This window comes from Eschrichtius robustus, chromosome 1 (genome assembly GCF_028021215.1).
Source record: "Eschrichtius robustus isolate mEscRob2 chromosome 1, mEscRob2.pri, whole genome shotgun sequence".
In the NCBI taxonomy this organism is placed as follows: domain Eukaryota; kingdom Metazoa; phylum Chordata; class Mammalia; order Artiodactyla; family Eschrichtiidae; genus Eschrichtius; species Eschrichtius robustus.
This window is the reverse complement of record NC_090824.1, coordinates 198,573,457-198,590,208: the sequence shown is the minus strand read 5'-3', so window position 1 is coordinate 198,590,208 and position 16,752 is coordinate 198,573,457.

Sequence of the window (16,752 nt, the reverse complement as noted above, 5' to 3'; positions counted from 1 at the left end):
AGGCGAAAGAAGAGAAATGATTTCTGATGAATCCTGCACTTCCTAGTTCACTGCCACTCCAATCTGAAAATGGAATATAGCTTTTTCCTATCAGGAGAGCTGGAGTCTCACAGGCTGGTTGTAATAACAACAGGCAACATTTTTGGAACTTCAGGCCAAGTACTGGTCTTGTTTGGATCATTCCATCTGAAGCCCATGCGTTAGGTATGATGATCTTCTGTGACTCTGAGGCACAGAGACGTTAAGTAGCTTCCTCTAGGCCACGCAGTAATTAATGGGAGGAGCCAAGATTCAAACCGCAGCACATGGGATTCCAGACCTGAGTGTTAACCGCTGTGCCGTATGGTGACTTTTCCATGTGGCCCAAGAAAAAGCATCTGGGAAGGAAGAGGCGGCCACTGGGCTGCTCTGGGGCCAGGACCCATGCAGCACCTAGAACGTGCCTATTCCCTGCTGCCCGACCTGATGGGCCACGTTTAAACCATCCAGATACAGCTGGAGTCATGTGGGTGAACGAGTCAGTTGTGTGGCAATCCGTGTCACAACAGAAGCAAGCGTGGCCTCCAAAGATGACCAAGGGAGGTGGTGAGCAGCTGGAAATCTGTGCGCAGACGGACAGATTCCCCTGCCCTGGATCTGCTCATCCTGTACCTGCTGTGACACCCAATAGGGTCACTACAGGGGCAGGGGCAGTGAGATAAAGAAAACCAGCCGAGTTAATCCATGATTTATTTATGAAATTCTAAACAGCTGCTCCCCTGCCAGCTCCCCAGAAGTGAAAACAAAGGGCTGCTTTAGGAGGGCGTACCTCCAGCAAGCCTGGCTCTGCTCAGGTGCCGAGGCCAGGTCAGTGCTGGACCGCAGAGCGTTCCAGCTGTCGACGACATCCCTGCGATCCGCAGCCCTGCAGGCGGCTGCAGAGCTGCAGAGTCGGAACTGTGCCCGGACATCGGCATCAGTGTTTCCTCACCGACAGACTCGTTTATAAATAAACCATCTCCGACTCTACCTTTTTTGGGTTTTCTCAAAAGCTACCTGCTTCGTGAAAATATCTGGAGAGTGGACATAATTAGGTCAAGGGACGCAAAATATTGCTGGTCACAAATCGCTCTTTCTGCAATTGCAAACCACTCAGCACAGCATGTTTTGCCTTCTTTTTGCTAAAAATTGAAATGGAGACATTTATGGGAGATATGCAAATTGAAACAGAAGACATCTTTTTTTTTTTTTTTTCCATATCAGTTGGCAAAGACTTAAAAGTTTTATAAAACCTAGGATAGGTGAGGATTTAGGGAAACTCCCTTCATTGATTGATGGTCAGATATAAAGGCCTCTATGGAGGCCATGGTAATATCTGTAAAAAATTTTTATGTACAAACCCTTTGACTTGGCAACTCAGCTTTTAGGAATTTACCCTACGGATATATTTGTGCATGTACAAAAATATATGAATAAAGTATATTCACTGCAATATTGTAATATTTTTAAAACTCTGAAGATAACTTAAATGTCCATGAATAGGGGACTGGTATATAAAGTACATTTACAGAAAAAATACTATGTAGCTATTAAAAATAATAAAGTAAATCTGTATGTGTTGAAATAAAGCATGCCAATATATTATTAAGTATATAATAAATAATTATTCAAAAAAGGTGTCATAATACTGTATACAAACTTTAAAATGTTTTTTTCAATGTTGTGTACGCATGGAAAACTCTGGAAGGATATATAAGAAATTGTTAATAATGGCTATCTTTAGGTAGAGGAGGCATAAAAGAAAACTTTTATTTTCATCTTTTATGTCCTTCTCATCTATTTGAAATTTTTTAATGCATGTACTGCATTTAGCTTTTTTTCTTTTTAATTCGTCTGTATTTGTTACAAACTTTTAAAGCAGAACGTGACTTGAGCACCATTTATCATTTTTAAAAACTGGCTTCCGTTTTTCAGAAATAGTGACACTGAAGATTCCTGGATCGTATTTAGAATTTCCATGCTCCTCTTTTCTACAGAACGTACAAATCACAAATGCCTCCTAAGGCAGAATAAAGAAAACTGAAAAAAAAAAAAAAAAAGAGAGAAAGGAACATAAACCACGTTCTCCAAAAGAGCTTGTTTTCCTCCCATCCTCAAAAGTCCTGCTAGATTTTCTATTTCTTGTAAAAGGTTCTATAACCCATTTATTATTTCCGCTGGATTTTCACATGTTGAGTGAGTGTGAGTCAGTGGTGGTGGAGGTCAGGCTGCGACGTGTCCCTGTGCCCTTCCTCTGACTGACGCGCAGAGAAGAAGCCTCACGAGCTGCCTGAGCCTCCGGGGGCCTGGGCACGTGGGACTGAGGAAAAGCACGTCCACAGCTGACTTGATCTGATACAGCAGAGGCTGGCAGTTCTCTTGGTTTCCCTTTTGTGAGTCAGCATTTGCCCTCTGGCGTGGCCGGGATCCACAGTACACAGTGTGATGATGGGGTTCGACGCACTGCAGGAGTTTGAGCCAAGACCTCTTCAGAAACAACTCTAGCAGGAGAAAACACCTTTACCTTAATTCTGCATTTCAGCAGTGTTCTCTACAAACTACTATACATAAAAGAGATAAGCAACAAGGTCCTACGGTACAGCACAGGGAACTGGATTCAATATCCTGTAATAAACCACAATGGAAAAAAAGGTGAAAAAGAATATATACATATGTATGTACATATAACTGAATCACACACGAAAAAACGTTCTCTGCTTGAGTAGAGTCTACTTCACTAGACTTAGTGTGGTAATCATTTTGCAATATATCCAAATATTCAACCATTATGTCATATACCTGAAACTAATATCATGTTGTATGTCAATTACACCTTAACAAAAAAGATAAAATGAAACAAAAATGTCCTCTGTTTACCATTGAAATTATTATATTTCTGAGATGGTGGTTAATGTTTGCCTTTTCAGAGGATTTAAAATAATAATAATAAGGGTTTCCCTGGTGGTGCAGTGGTTAAGAATCCGCCTGCCAATGCAGGGGACACGGGTTCGAGCCCTGGTCCGGGAAGATCCCACATGCCGCGGAGCAACTAAGCCCGTGGGCCACAACTACTGAGCCTGCACTCTAGAGCCCACGAGCCACAGATACTGAAGCCTACGTGCCACAACTACTGAAGCCCACGTGCCTAGAGCCCGTGCTCTGCAACAGGAGAAGCCACCGCAATGAGAAGCCCGTGCACTGCAACGAAGAGTAGCCCCCGCTCGCTGCAACTAGAGAAAGCCCACGTGCAGCAACAAAGACCCAACGCAGCCAAAAATAAAAATAAATAAATAAATGATAATAATAACAATAATGCTTTAAGTGATAAGTATTCTACAGTACTTACATAAGTAATATGTTACCTAGGTGATTTTTCCAATTCAAGAGAAGGGCCAGTTGATAAAGCGAGATGGTGATGCTCGTGCTTCCCGGCCAGGAAAGGGGCGTCCGTGCCTTTGGAAAAGCTCCTCTTCTAGTTCCAACAGCCTTCCTGCCTACTTTCCCCGCTGTCCACCTCCATCCCAGCCGCCGACAGTGGAGTGAATGGGGGGGGATCAGAGTTGACTTGGGGCTGTGGGAGGTGAGTCCTCCATCCTGGAATTCCTTCCCCTCCACGAGCCCCCAGCCTCAGGTGAAAACCACTGACAGAATAGCCCACTGTGGGGCTTGGTGTCCTACCCCCTTCTTTCCCCCAGTATTCAGTATCTCAAAGAAGATTACTTTCCCCAGACACAGAGAGACCAGACTACGTTTCTAAGTTCACAGAGCTCTTCATGACTCACCAGCCAACAGGGAAGGAAACTTTATCGTCCCCAGCTGGTGGGATGTTGATCTCCAAAATCCCATCTGAAAGTGTGTTTTCTTAGACCATTGCCGGTGCCAGTCTCCAGAGGCGGGGTCCCCGGGGAGCTGACTCAGAGATGGAAGTCAGCACGTCAGCTGCAGAATGTTTATTAGGGGGTGATCTCAGATTCACACTGTGGGTGGAGGGGATAAAACAGGGCTGTACTTCTAAGGCACCAGTAGTGTCCTACTTCGTAAGCTGAGTGATGGGTACGTGGGTATTCATTTTATTAATATTCGCTCATCTGTACATTCATTTTACATACACTATTTTAAATCAATGATATATTTTACAATTTTAAAACTTCGTTAAGTCTTAAGAGTGGAGGATCACAGTGTGATAAAATGTTCTGACACCAGAATTCCTAGCGTTTCTGGAATGTTCTCTTGGGCCACCATTTAAGCTCTGGACACCTCCATGTCTTCATGTATCAAATGGGGATTGTAGTAACGTTTACTTCATATGTTCACGGTCACAGTTAAAGGAGATTAGGCATGTAAAGTGGGTTAAATAGTGTCCCCTCGGTTCACATCCACCTGGAACCTCAGAATGTTAACTTCTTTGGCAAGTCAGCCTTGGCAGATGTGATCAGTTAAGATGAGGTCATACTAGGTTAGGGTGGGCCCTAAATCCATCTCCTCCTCCTTATAAAAAAAGGAGAGAACACACAGATATATGCCCACACGGGGAAGACCAGAGGCAGATATTGGAGTGAAGCAGCCACAAGCCAAGGAACGTCAAGGACTGTCTGTCAGCAACCGCCAGAAGCTAGAAGAGGCGAGGCAGGATTCTCCGCTAGAGCTCTCAGAGGGAGCACGGCCCCGCTGACCCCTTGATCTTGGACTTCCAGCCTCCAGAACTGGAAGAGAATAAATTTCTGTGGTTTCCAGCCACCCCGTTCCTGGTGCTTTGCTTGGGCCGCCAAAGGAAACTGATACATCACGTAAATGCGTAGCTGGTCCGTGGTGCAGGGAAACCACTCACTGAAAATTAGCCCTTATAATTAAGTAAATTCAAACATCTGTGCCAACAGTTTGACTTGAAACCTTCTTCCTTGCTGCTTTGTCCTGCCCGACATTTAACGAAGCACTTACCTGGCAGTTTCCCTTGGATTGCAGCTGCCTGCATGTTCAGTTGCCTTCTGGCCTGCGAGCTCCAGGAGATGCAGACTAAGCCTTAGGCAGTTTTTGTGTCTCTTACAGCACTGAGCACCGCGATATAAAGATTGGAGCACTTACTATGGGTTAGAAGCGGTGCTAGGCTTGGGGGTCACCAAAGCTTACCTGCCCTGTTGGATGTTTCTGTGGTGAGAGGCCCAGGCAGCTGAGTCCCCACGGGACTCTGTGATAGGTGCCGTAACAGAGACAGGTAGAGGGGGGGCAGGGAGGGACTCACGCTCACTTTTCAGCTGAGGTTTGAAGTGTTACCAAGTGGGATGGGGTGGCGGGTGAGGACAAGCTAGGGCCGGGTTTCCAGGAATCTGCAAAGACTGCATTGTGATGGCCTGGTGGGCAAAGCCAAGGAGTTTGTACTCTACTCTTAGAAATAAAGACCAATCAAAACTGTATTCATTTTCAAGTTCTTTTCCATGTAAGTTATTACAATATTGAACAGAGTCCCCTGTGCTACACAGTAGGTCCTTGTTGGTTCTCTGTTTTATATGCAGTAGTGTGTACACCTGAAACAGACACAACATTGTTAATCAACTACACTCCAATATAAAATAAAAACATAAATAAATAAGAGAAGAAAGTGTATGCATCTTTCAACAGGCTATTTTTGGACAAATGGCCAACTGCCATTCCTTGGAGGAAGCTTTCACTGAAGTCTCCATATGACAGGCATCGTGGTGGTGGCCGCTGGCTCCTTTGGGGCCATCCATCCTTTCCTGAGTCCTTAGGTCCCTCTGAAATCAGAGGGCAACTCCTGAATCTTCTCACATGCTGTGTCACCATGATATTGAGACATGAAATCTGGGTGTGGGAACTAAGAACTGAGGAGGGAGAGAGATGCTAGGAGAGTCCAACAGAAATAGGATGTGATTTGGGAGCCGAGAAAGAAAAAGCAGTGGGGAGAAGAGCAAAAAAGGGCAAATGAAGGCAGAAGGCTTGTGTTGCCTGTCTCTGTGAACTTCGAGAACACTTGGGCCTCAGGTGGAAAGCTGGGTAGGCAGGCGCGAGCTTCTGCACATCCCAGGCGTCCTGGGAAAGGTGGCTGCAGGTGGAAGCAGGCAGCAGAGCTGACAAGAGCAGGCGACGTCCTCCAGCAAGGGCTGAAACAGAACTCCCAGCTCCTCCCATGACCCAGCACGTGCAAGGGTCTCAAGGTGGCCATGAACGTCAGGGGTCCCACGCCAAGCCCGTGGGGCAGCTCTGAGAAGGACCAGCGTCTCCCAGAAAGTGAGTGCGTTTTGCAGACTGGGGTTTCCCAGGAATTCTGACTCTGTCTATATGTAGCCTTCTCCCAACTTGATATTTGTATAGCATAGTATTTTCTACTCACTAAATGCTTTTTCTTTCAAATCAACTTGATTGAGGTATGATTTTAATTCAGTAAAATGCACCGACTTTGAAGTGTACATTGTGATGATTTCTGACAAGTTTGTACACCCAGGTAACCACCAGAACAGTCAAGATAGAGATCACGGGCTGCACCCCAGAAAATTCCCTTCTTACTCAATCCTTCCACCCCAGCTCCAGGCAACCACTGATCTGCTTTCTGTCACTATAGATTAGATCTGTCTTTTCTGGAATTTCATATAAATGAAATCATACAGGGCACACTCTTTGCTGTGTCAGGCTATTTTTTTCTCAGCATAACATTTCTGAGAACAATCCGTGTCACTGTGTACAGTGTGTTCTTGTTTTTATGGCTGACTAGCATTTTGTTGTGTCACTAGACCTCCATCTGTTGATCTATTCACCTGTGGATGAAATTAGGGTTGTTTCCACTTTGGGGCTGTTATGAATTAAGCTTCTCTGAACATTTGTCTACACGTCTTTCTGTGGACATATGTTTTCACTTCTCTTGGATAAATATTAGGAATAGGATTTCTGGGTGGATCCTTTAAAGTGTATCTCTAGAAGAAACTGCCAAAGTGCTTTCCACAGTGGTTGCAGAGTTTTGCTTTCCCACCAGCAGTGTATGAGTTCCATTACTTTACATCCTTGCCAACACTGGCTATGGACTTTGTGTGTCTCTTTAATTTTGGACATTCTAATGGGTGTGCGGTGGTTTCTTTTGTGCTTTTCACTTGCATTTCTCTATAACTAATGACATTAAGCATCTTCTCATGTGCCAACTGGCTATTCTTGTATTAAGTGTCTCTTCAAATTTTTTGATCATTTTTTATTGAGTTGTTTCTTATTATTAAGTTCTAAGAGTTCTTAAATATTCTGATACAAGGACTTTGTCGTTTGTATTGCCAATACATATATATGACTATATGACCAGTGCCCTGAAAAGACTATCATTTCCCCATTAAATTGCCTTGGCATCTTTGTCAAAAATCAATTGTCTGTGTATGTGTGGGTCTATTTCTGAATTCTGTTCTGTTTCTCCCATCTGTATATCTGTTCATACACCAATACCACATTATCTTGATTTCTATAGCTTTATGTTAAGTCTTGAAATTAAGTAGTACCGTCAGCCCTCTGTATCCATGGGTTCCACATCCTCTGATTCAACAAACAGCAGATTGAAAATATTCTTTAAAAAAAACAAAACTCCAGAATGTTCCCAAAAGCAAAACTTGAATTTGGTATGCACAGGCAACTATTTACATAGCATTTACATTATGTTAGGTATTATAAGTAATATAGAGAAGAGTTAAAGTGTATGGGAGGATGTGCATGGATTATATGCAAATATTATACCATTTTATAAAAGGGACTTGAGCATCCATGGGTTTTGGTATCCATGGGGTGTCCTGGAACCAATCCCCCAAGGGTACCAAGGACAACTGTGTAAGTCCTCCAACTTTGCTCTTTTATTTCAAAACTGTTTTAGCTATTACATATCTTTTGCGCTTCTATACAAATTTTAGAATCAGCTTGTCAATTTATATATTTTTAAAACCTGCTGGAATTTTTATTGAGAGTGCCTTTATTCTATAGATCAATTTGGAAAGAACTGATATGAAAACAATATCTTCCAATGCAGGAACATAATATTTCGCTCCATTTATTCAGGTCTCCTTCATTTCTCTCTGAAACATTGTATAGTTTTCACTGTTCAGGTGTTGTGTCTATTTTGCTAAATCTGTCCCTAAGCATTTTGAGGTTTTTATGCTCCTGTAAATGGTACTGTTTATTGTCATTTCAATTGCTAACTTCTCCTTGCTAGTTTAATAAATTGTTTTAACATGACTTTTTGCTAAAATTAGTCCTTTTTTTTTTTAGTCATCAGCTAAAGCACTGGGCAAAGGGTATGTGCTCTCCGGCAGTACTCGGGAAACTACCAGAAGAAATTCATGAAAAGCGTGTATGGTTGGAAATGCTACCTAAGAAACGGCTTCCCCTAAGAACAAGGGCTCAGACAGAAGCTAGCCAAGATCACAGGTGACCCTGCAGGGTAATTTAACCAACCTAGAGATACAAATTCAGTTAGTCTGACCCTGGGAAGAGGAATTAAGGGTTTTTGAAAGTAGTTCACAAGCTTGGGGGAAGAGGGAAGAAAGAAGTCCTTCCTCTGAGCAGCTCAGAATCCCCTGGGCAGTTTCTCAGAATCACTGGAGATTCTGATATGCGATCGATCATCAGACAGGTATCCTCCCTCCGAATCCCTCTGATAACCACTGTGACCTCAGGCCAAGTCACTGATGGGAGGACAGGGTATGTCTCTGTGTGGGGAGGTGGGAAATAGTCCTGAATGACGCGGGGTCATTTGGAATATGGGTACTTCCTGTGAGGCCCTGAAGAAAAGCCCTTTGGAACCTGCAATTCCTGCTACAATGCTGTTGTCCCGCAGTTTAAGACTGGTTCCAGTGGGCATGCTTCAGTCCTCATTAAAATGGAAATGCCCCTAAGTCAGTCATTATCCAACAGTTCACACATGAACCAACAAGTAATTTTTGAAAGAACCATTACCTTGGAAATGGTCTGTAGGGCCCTGTAGGTAGGGTTTGGAGACTTTTGACGGGAGGGGCATTGCAGAAGAGGGGAAGGAGGAAAACTCTGGAGCGTGCATGCACTGTGGATGGAGTTCAAAATATGCCCAGTTAGGGAAAAGAGCAAAGAAAGACCAGTTGGGGAACTGCAAACGCACTGCCTTCTTTCCACTTGTAGAGCCCACGTAGCTGACTAACAGCCACTTCCTGTTAGCTGGACCTGGGGGGCTGGACCCCCTACTAGTTAAAGAAACAGGAATATTCATGCAGAGTGTCCAAAGATTCCTCTACATCAGTGTAACAAACTCCTGTCCATCCTTCTAAGCTCGTCTCTGCAACACCTCCTCTGAGAAAGCCGTACTCACTCACCCACATTAGCAGCTACTTCTCTTTCGGCTCACACAGATCTTTATTTATAACCCAATGGTTTTACGCTCTAGAATAAATCATAAATACTTTGTTTAAATGTCTCTTCCCCACTATTCTGGGACAAGTTGCTTCAACAACCAATCGTTATCTCCACCTCAGACTTTACCCCTGAGTTTCATTCCCCTAACCTCCAAATGCCTTTTCTGGCATCACCATCCGGGTCCATCAGAGGGACCTCAAACTCAGAGTATCCAAGGCTCAACTCACACATCGCTTCTTTTTGCAGCGTGTGCTCTCTCTTGGTGAATAGCTTCTCTGTTTCTCCTCGGGCAAGCCAGACATGGGTACTCATCCTGGACTCCCACGACCTGGTCCTTCTCCACGCCCACGTCACTCTATGTTTTTACTTCCTCAATATCTCGAGAGTCTCCTCATGTTCATCCATTCTCGCTGTCATCACCCTAGACCAAGCCTACAGCATCCTCTCCGCTGCTCCCTTTCAGTGACCTGTTTCTGATCTCCCCACACGTATTCCAGCCTGCCTTGAACTGAACCCATTTTCCTCGCCGCAGCCAGTGTGATCGCTGGCAAATGCAAATCTGATCCCTCTCTACACCACTTACAATCCCTCAATGTCTTCCTTTCCTCTTGGGGTGAAGGTCCAAATCCCTGACATTACCTACAAAGCCCTGTGCCTGCTCAGGCTGTCACCTCACCAGCCTCCTGTCACTTTCTGTGTTTCAGCTGACTCATTGTTTTCCTCTAACTCACTATTTCTTTAACTTCTCGTTTTTAAATAATTTCAGACATACAAAACGTTGCAAAAATAGTACAAAGATTTTTCATATGCCCTTCACTCAGCTTCCCTAAGTGTGAACATCTTACATAACCAGAGTATAATTATCAAAATCAAGAAATTAACATTAATATTATTGACTGAAAACACGCACAACCTGTTTAGAATTAGGTTTTATTCGGCGGACTTACTCAGGAGTTACGTCTGAGATAGAGCCTCTCAGAAAGCTCTGAGGGACTGTTCCAAAGAGGCAAGGGAGAAGCCAGGATACAGAGGAGGTTTTGCTGCAAAAACCTGGTATCAAACATCAAAACGTTACTGCTAACTAAAGAAAAACCAGACGTCTTAAATTAACTAATTTAGCACTTTTCTAGGTATGGGACAATGCAAGTCTGAGCTTATTGAAATCGTTCCTTTGATGTGCACCTTAACTATCTAGGGCCAGCGTCCTCCTTTTCTCCATCCTGAGCTCCCCTCGGGGTGCACCGTTGGGACTGGCTACAGTGGCTGCTGGTTTGATGGCGGCAGCATCTTTTGTTTACTGAAACGGCAGGCAACGTTCGTTGTCCAAAACATGCAATACTATTAATTAATCTACAGACCTTACCTGAATCTCGACAGTTGGTTCAGGATCCAGTGATCGCTCAGCGCATGTGCGTGCCATGCCTTCTTGGTCTCCAGTCTGGAGCTGTTTCCCATTCTTCCTTTGTGGTTTATGACCTTGACAATCTTGAAGAACACAGCCCAGTTACCTAGTAGCATGATTCTCAGTTTGGGTTTGTCTGATGTTCTCTCATGTTTAAATTCAAGTTACAAATAATTTGGCAAGAATATCACAGAAGTGATGTTGTGTCCTTCTCAGTGTGTCGTATTAGGAGGTACATGATATTCACATCTCATTACTGGTGTTGTTAACTTTGAGCCCTTGGTCAAGATGGTGTCTGCGTCGTAAAGTTACCCTTTATTGGAGGGATGGGGAGAAGAGAGATTTTGAATCTATGTAAGTATAATGTTTCTCATCATAGTTTTACCTGCCGATTTTATCACCCATTGATGATTCTTGCATGCAGTAATTATTACTGTGGTGTTTTTCAAATGGTGATTTTCTATGTCCATTATCATTTTTACGTTTATTAATTGGAATTCTACTGTAAGAATAGCTTATCTTCTTGTTCATTTATTTATCTGATTGTTGATTATCACTGTGGTCTGGTGGATATTTATTTTATTCTATGATATAATCTACTGCTATCATTATATATTTTGTTGCTCAAATGGTCCCAGATTTTGGACTTTACCCTTTTCATTGCCCTAAAAGTAAGAAGGCTGCATCTGCCACTAGGCCTTTGGACATGCTGTTCTCTCAGCCTGGAATAATCTTCTAACCTCCCCCTGTCACCCCTGTTCCATCCCCAACTTCTTTGCACAGTAAATCCCTTTAAAGCCTTGACATTTCAGATCCAATGTCCCATCTTCAGGGAAGCCTTTCTTGAGCCTCCCAGAAGTGGGTAGGGCTCCTATTATAAGCTTTCACAACACTATTTACTTTTTCTTCATGGCACTTAACATATTTCAAAGTCAAACCTTCTTGAGTGAACATTTCTAAGGGCAGGGACTGTATCTGTTTTAGCCTAACGCGTTAATAAGCATTTGGGAAATTATTCAGATTGAATTAATAAGTGAACAAACTTAATACTGGAAAATAAATGGGTTGAGGTCTTGCTGAAATGCCATATTGATGATTCATTTTTATTCTACGAGGTTTTCCCCAACACATCTCATAGACTCAGATAATCTATGATTGAGAGGCAGCTTGACACAATGGAGATTCACTTATAAAAATTAATCATTGAAGTCTGACTCAGTGACTTGGATAGGTCTAAAGATTATCTTTCGGATGGTCTCAATTCCATGCAGGTTGTCTCATTTCGTCCTTTGTTTTTTGCAAAGGTAAAAATATACTTGCATCCCTGTATGACCTGTATGACCTGTCATAACTCTGTGGTGTCTTATAAGGAATTACTTACACTTTTGACACTGAATACTGTGGGGGGAAATGTGTAGTTGTGCGCAAAGGACTCTGCAAAATCCATTGTTCTCTGAGCCCTGGTTGTCTGTATTAAGTTTTCTTCATTTAGCACATAGCAGGTGACGTATTTATAAGTCAGAGGTTAAAGCTTATACCAAACCCTTAGAATCAATTCCACACTCTGTTCAAATCAGATTCTCACTGAGCAGATTTCACTTCCAATTTGGAAACTTGGAGTGCCAAGGTTTTCTGATATTTGAAGACAGAACGCAGGGGCTGCAAGAGCAGACCTTCAATCAGGCAGTTTGAGAATGATATCCCTGGGTAGCATTCTGGTTTATTTTCAAAAGCTGGTTGCTTAGATTCTCAGGTGGATGTGAAGATTCTAGAGAAAATTCTCTTTTTAATCATCTGAGTCTACCAGTTTTAAGAAAGGAAAACAATGGATATTAATAGGAAGAAGATCAATTTCTCTGGGCAAATTCCTGAGATAAAAAAGGTTTCTCTCGAACTTCTCTCTATATGCTTAATTTGGAATGTTACCTGTCCATAAACAACCACATGTGTCAGGAATTATGAAGGGTCTGAGATTCACCCTACTGGCAAGCTAAAAAGTTAGCCTGCCACAGTTCCATAAGTGCTGCCAGAAGACATGAGATTCCTGGGTCAGAGACAAAGGACAGTCTATTACACACAGCAATAGCAGTAACTAGTGTATCAGAATTCTTGCACCAAAGTATCAATTCCCACACAATGATGACAGCTACACACCCAGTGGGTTGCATTACAGGAGAGGAACCTTGTGCTTAAGGAGCCTGACTCATATTATAATGGGCATTAAGCATGCCTGCTTTGCTGGGAAGCAAGACATTGTCTTTATCATACTGGAAAGTAAGTATACTTGCCTTTGCTTCAGAGAAAGATACTATCTCTACCTTCCAAGGGGGTAGGCAAACCCCATCTTTGCTCTGGGGGAAGCATTATCTCTAGCCTCCAAACTATTTGCTATACAAACATCCTTGACGAGGTAGTTGGAACAAAAGGCAGATCAGTGCATTGATCACAAGATGTGCAGAAACACAAGAGAACCATGGAGAATTTTATTCTAATGGCATATTTTCCCCTTCTCCTCTTATTGAAGTCCCAGCGTTCGTCTACACCTGAATGTTCCTGATCTTTTTCTCGTGACTCCTATTCACATGCACCAATACTCACTTGTTCTCCGCTCCAAAATCCTTAGGACATTTATCTGTTGTGTGGTGGAGCAACCCTAACTTAGATACATCCTTAGGCAAGTGCCAATTGGTATAAATGCCTAGGAGTGAAGTCGTCTTGCGGGTGTGGGTAGGAGCCTCCACCACTCTTGACTTCTCCTATCCATTGAAACTAGTGATAATGTGTTATCACATGCCTGGAACACGGGAAACACTCAATAGATGTAAGCTACTGTATCAGCTGAAATACACTAGGCTTTGGCTGCAGTAACAAATTATCTCAAAATATCAAAGTGTGTTTTTTTTTTCTTGATCATGCCACTTGTTCATTGCACGTGGCCTGGAGGCCCTGGTCTGCACTGTCCTCACTCCAGGACAAGGCTGATGGGACAGCCGTTATCTGGACCATTGCTGGTCCCTGTGGCAGAGGAAAAGAACTACCTGGATAAACTAGGTCAGGCAATTAAATGTTCTGGCCCAGAAGACACATGCCTCACTTCAGTTCACAGCTCACTGGCCAGATCTGGTGACATAGCTTCACAAAGGGGTCAAGAAGTTCAATGCTACCGTGTTCCCAGAAGGAGGAGGGACAGAATATTGGGGGAAAGCATAATGATTACCATAGCTTTCATTTATTATTATTAAAAATGGTAATAAATACATATCCTGTGGCAGAGGACACCATAACCACCTAGTCAGCAGTCTTCCCATCCCTTGTTTTTTGGTAACAGAACCCTGGTTTTCTTCAGGCCTCTCCCCTTCCCCCCATAGTCACAGGGTCTCAAGGGGAACAGGATTGATACCCTCAACTCCAGGGGTGGCCCGATTGCTCAAGGGGGGCTCCGCCTCTCTTGCTGGTGACTGATTTAGGAAGGAGCACGTGTAATTGGAGCCAATGGCCTGCAAACAGAGACTTTAAGTTTCTGGAGGCTTAGGGGAAATTCATTTCTCAGTCTTCTTCAAGAGCTTCCAGGAGTGACTTTTCCTTTCTTTTCGTGGACATTGTCAAGCACAGACATGAGGTCTGCAAACAGCTGCAGCATCTTCTTGCCCCCAGCCTGAGGATGAAGCTTGCAAAAAGAGCCTGCGGGGAAACAGACTTTAAAGTCACCAGACCGAGCAAATCCTAAAACCCTCTGCATGACCCCCTAATCGAGCCTCGCTCTTTAAGCTAACAGGGAGAGGATTGTCTATTACTTTCAGCTGAAAGCAGCCTGACCAATACCATTCACCTGTTAACTGAGGGAAAGAGGGGCAGTGAGGAGTGGGAGAGGGGCAGAGTCAGGATAACTAGCATCACGGCGGGGGGATGGGGTGAGAACCCAGTAGCGGCAGCAATCAGAAGGTGGGCACGATGCCTGAGGTCCACCACCCAGCCTGGCCACCACGCCCCAAAAACCCGGCCGCGGGCGCTGGCAACATGGGCAGGTTCCTGGCTGGCTCTGTAGCTGCTGTCTTAATCTCTTAGGAAAGATCTATTACACTGTCTGGAAGAAAGCACTATTCTTAAGACCGGTGATTAACCCCAGATTTTGATCTTCAGCACAGATTTCCTGCTGGTTCTCTTTGAGCCCTCTTGAGGGATGTGCCTCTGGGGTTTAGCTGCAATTTCCAGGGCCGGGTCATAAGACAGTCCTGTCACTTGACTGCAAGCCTTCTGGCTGTGCCAGCCCAGCTCTTGTACACACACCATGTCCGAGCATGGTAGGCGAGACCCTGTGATTTCTATCAGGTCGGGTGATACCTCTGGATGGTTCCAATGCCCTTTCTGTCCTGGCTGAGCAAGCCTATTGGCTTTAATTTTCTGGAGTTGGGTTTCTTTAAGCCTCTTCTTACATCATCTTCTCCAAGGCAGATCAGGTTAGAGTCAGAGGCACATCTTAGATTCACACCCGTACCAGGAAAAGGCTCTGTAGGCCTCTGACCGCATGGCTAGTCTTTTATTTCCTGTGTTGTTCCAGTTCAAGGCGAAGGGGAGAATTACTTATTTTTTATCCTGTCACATGAAATAGAACCCTGGTTTAGAGTTCGGCAAGATTTGATAAGGAGGATAAAAGGGCTGTTTTTAATAAACAGGGGTGGAATGAGAAAAAAAATTCTCCTCTCTGCAGTAGCTAGGTGATAGAACGGAAGCATGAAGATTCCAGCTCCCTCAAGGAATATTATCTCTGCCACGATCGATATGAGGCTGTTTGCTGTCTCGCCAGGAATAGAACTGGAGGCAAAGGGCTTAAATTAAGGCGTATGGGCTCTGGGTGAGAGTGAGATTGTAAGGAGTTCAAGAAACTTTCAAAAGAGCACAGATGGGTGTTGCGTGGTAGTAGGTCCACCACTATTGGAGCGTGGGGAGTGGCCCAGCCCAGGGCTCGCTGTGAAGGGGTCAGACTAGCTCTCGTCCGGCTGGTGGAGGCAGGACCTAGCGCTAGACCCATGAGGCAGGAGGTAGGGATGGTATTTTCAAGGTCACTTAGGTGGTTTTGTGCTGGCAGAAAAATGAAACTAATAATTCGTGTGCAATACCCTTGAAATGCGAATAGACTGTCTCCCTGGGGTTTTCTTTCTTTCTTTCTTCACTGGCTAATTTCTATGCCTCTGTCATGACTTTAGCCCCTTGCGGGTCCCCCCTGGCAGCTCTGTTCTGGTGTCTCTGCTTGGGTCCTAGCACAAAGGCACCATTCCTGAGCCCAGCCCCTGGTGTGTCTAGAAGTCGGAGGTTGTGGAGATCAGCTTTGAGGGGCTCCCTGAGGGGCTCAGCTGATGACAGGGGGCAGAGTATTATCTAAACAACGCTGGGGATCCTGGCGTTACTGAGAAAGGAAACCCAGGGCAAAGCGAATTTCCTTCCAGTCAGGACAGGGGGGTCAGCCCTCAAGGGGTTTACAGTCTATTGGGAAAGGCAACATATAAATATAACTTGGACATCTTCAGACCTCACCTGTCGGTGACTACAGATAATAACTGTTTCCTTTGTTATCTCAAATATAAAGATGCCGGCCTATAGCTTCCTATCGAGGGTCCAGCACAGGGCCCGAGGAGCTGAAAAATTTGTTGCAACAAACAAGTGAAATGCTTGTGATGATGAGTGGAGGGGCCATCCTAGTATCCAGACTGCTGACAACATTGACAAAGTCCAAAGTGGTTCTCGTGCAAATAAGCGATTAACTGAGAGAATGATGGGTGAAGTTTTCATGTAAAATAACTAAGAACAACAGTCACTGTTTACTAACCACTTACCATGTTCGAGGGATTATCCTAAATTTTATTCTTCTCATTGGAATTTCCGGGTCACATAGTATGTGCATTTTTTTAAGTTGAGATATAGTTGATTTACAATAGTGTATTAGTTTCAGGTATGCAGCAAAGTGATTCAGATTA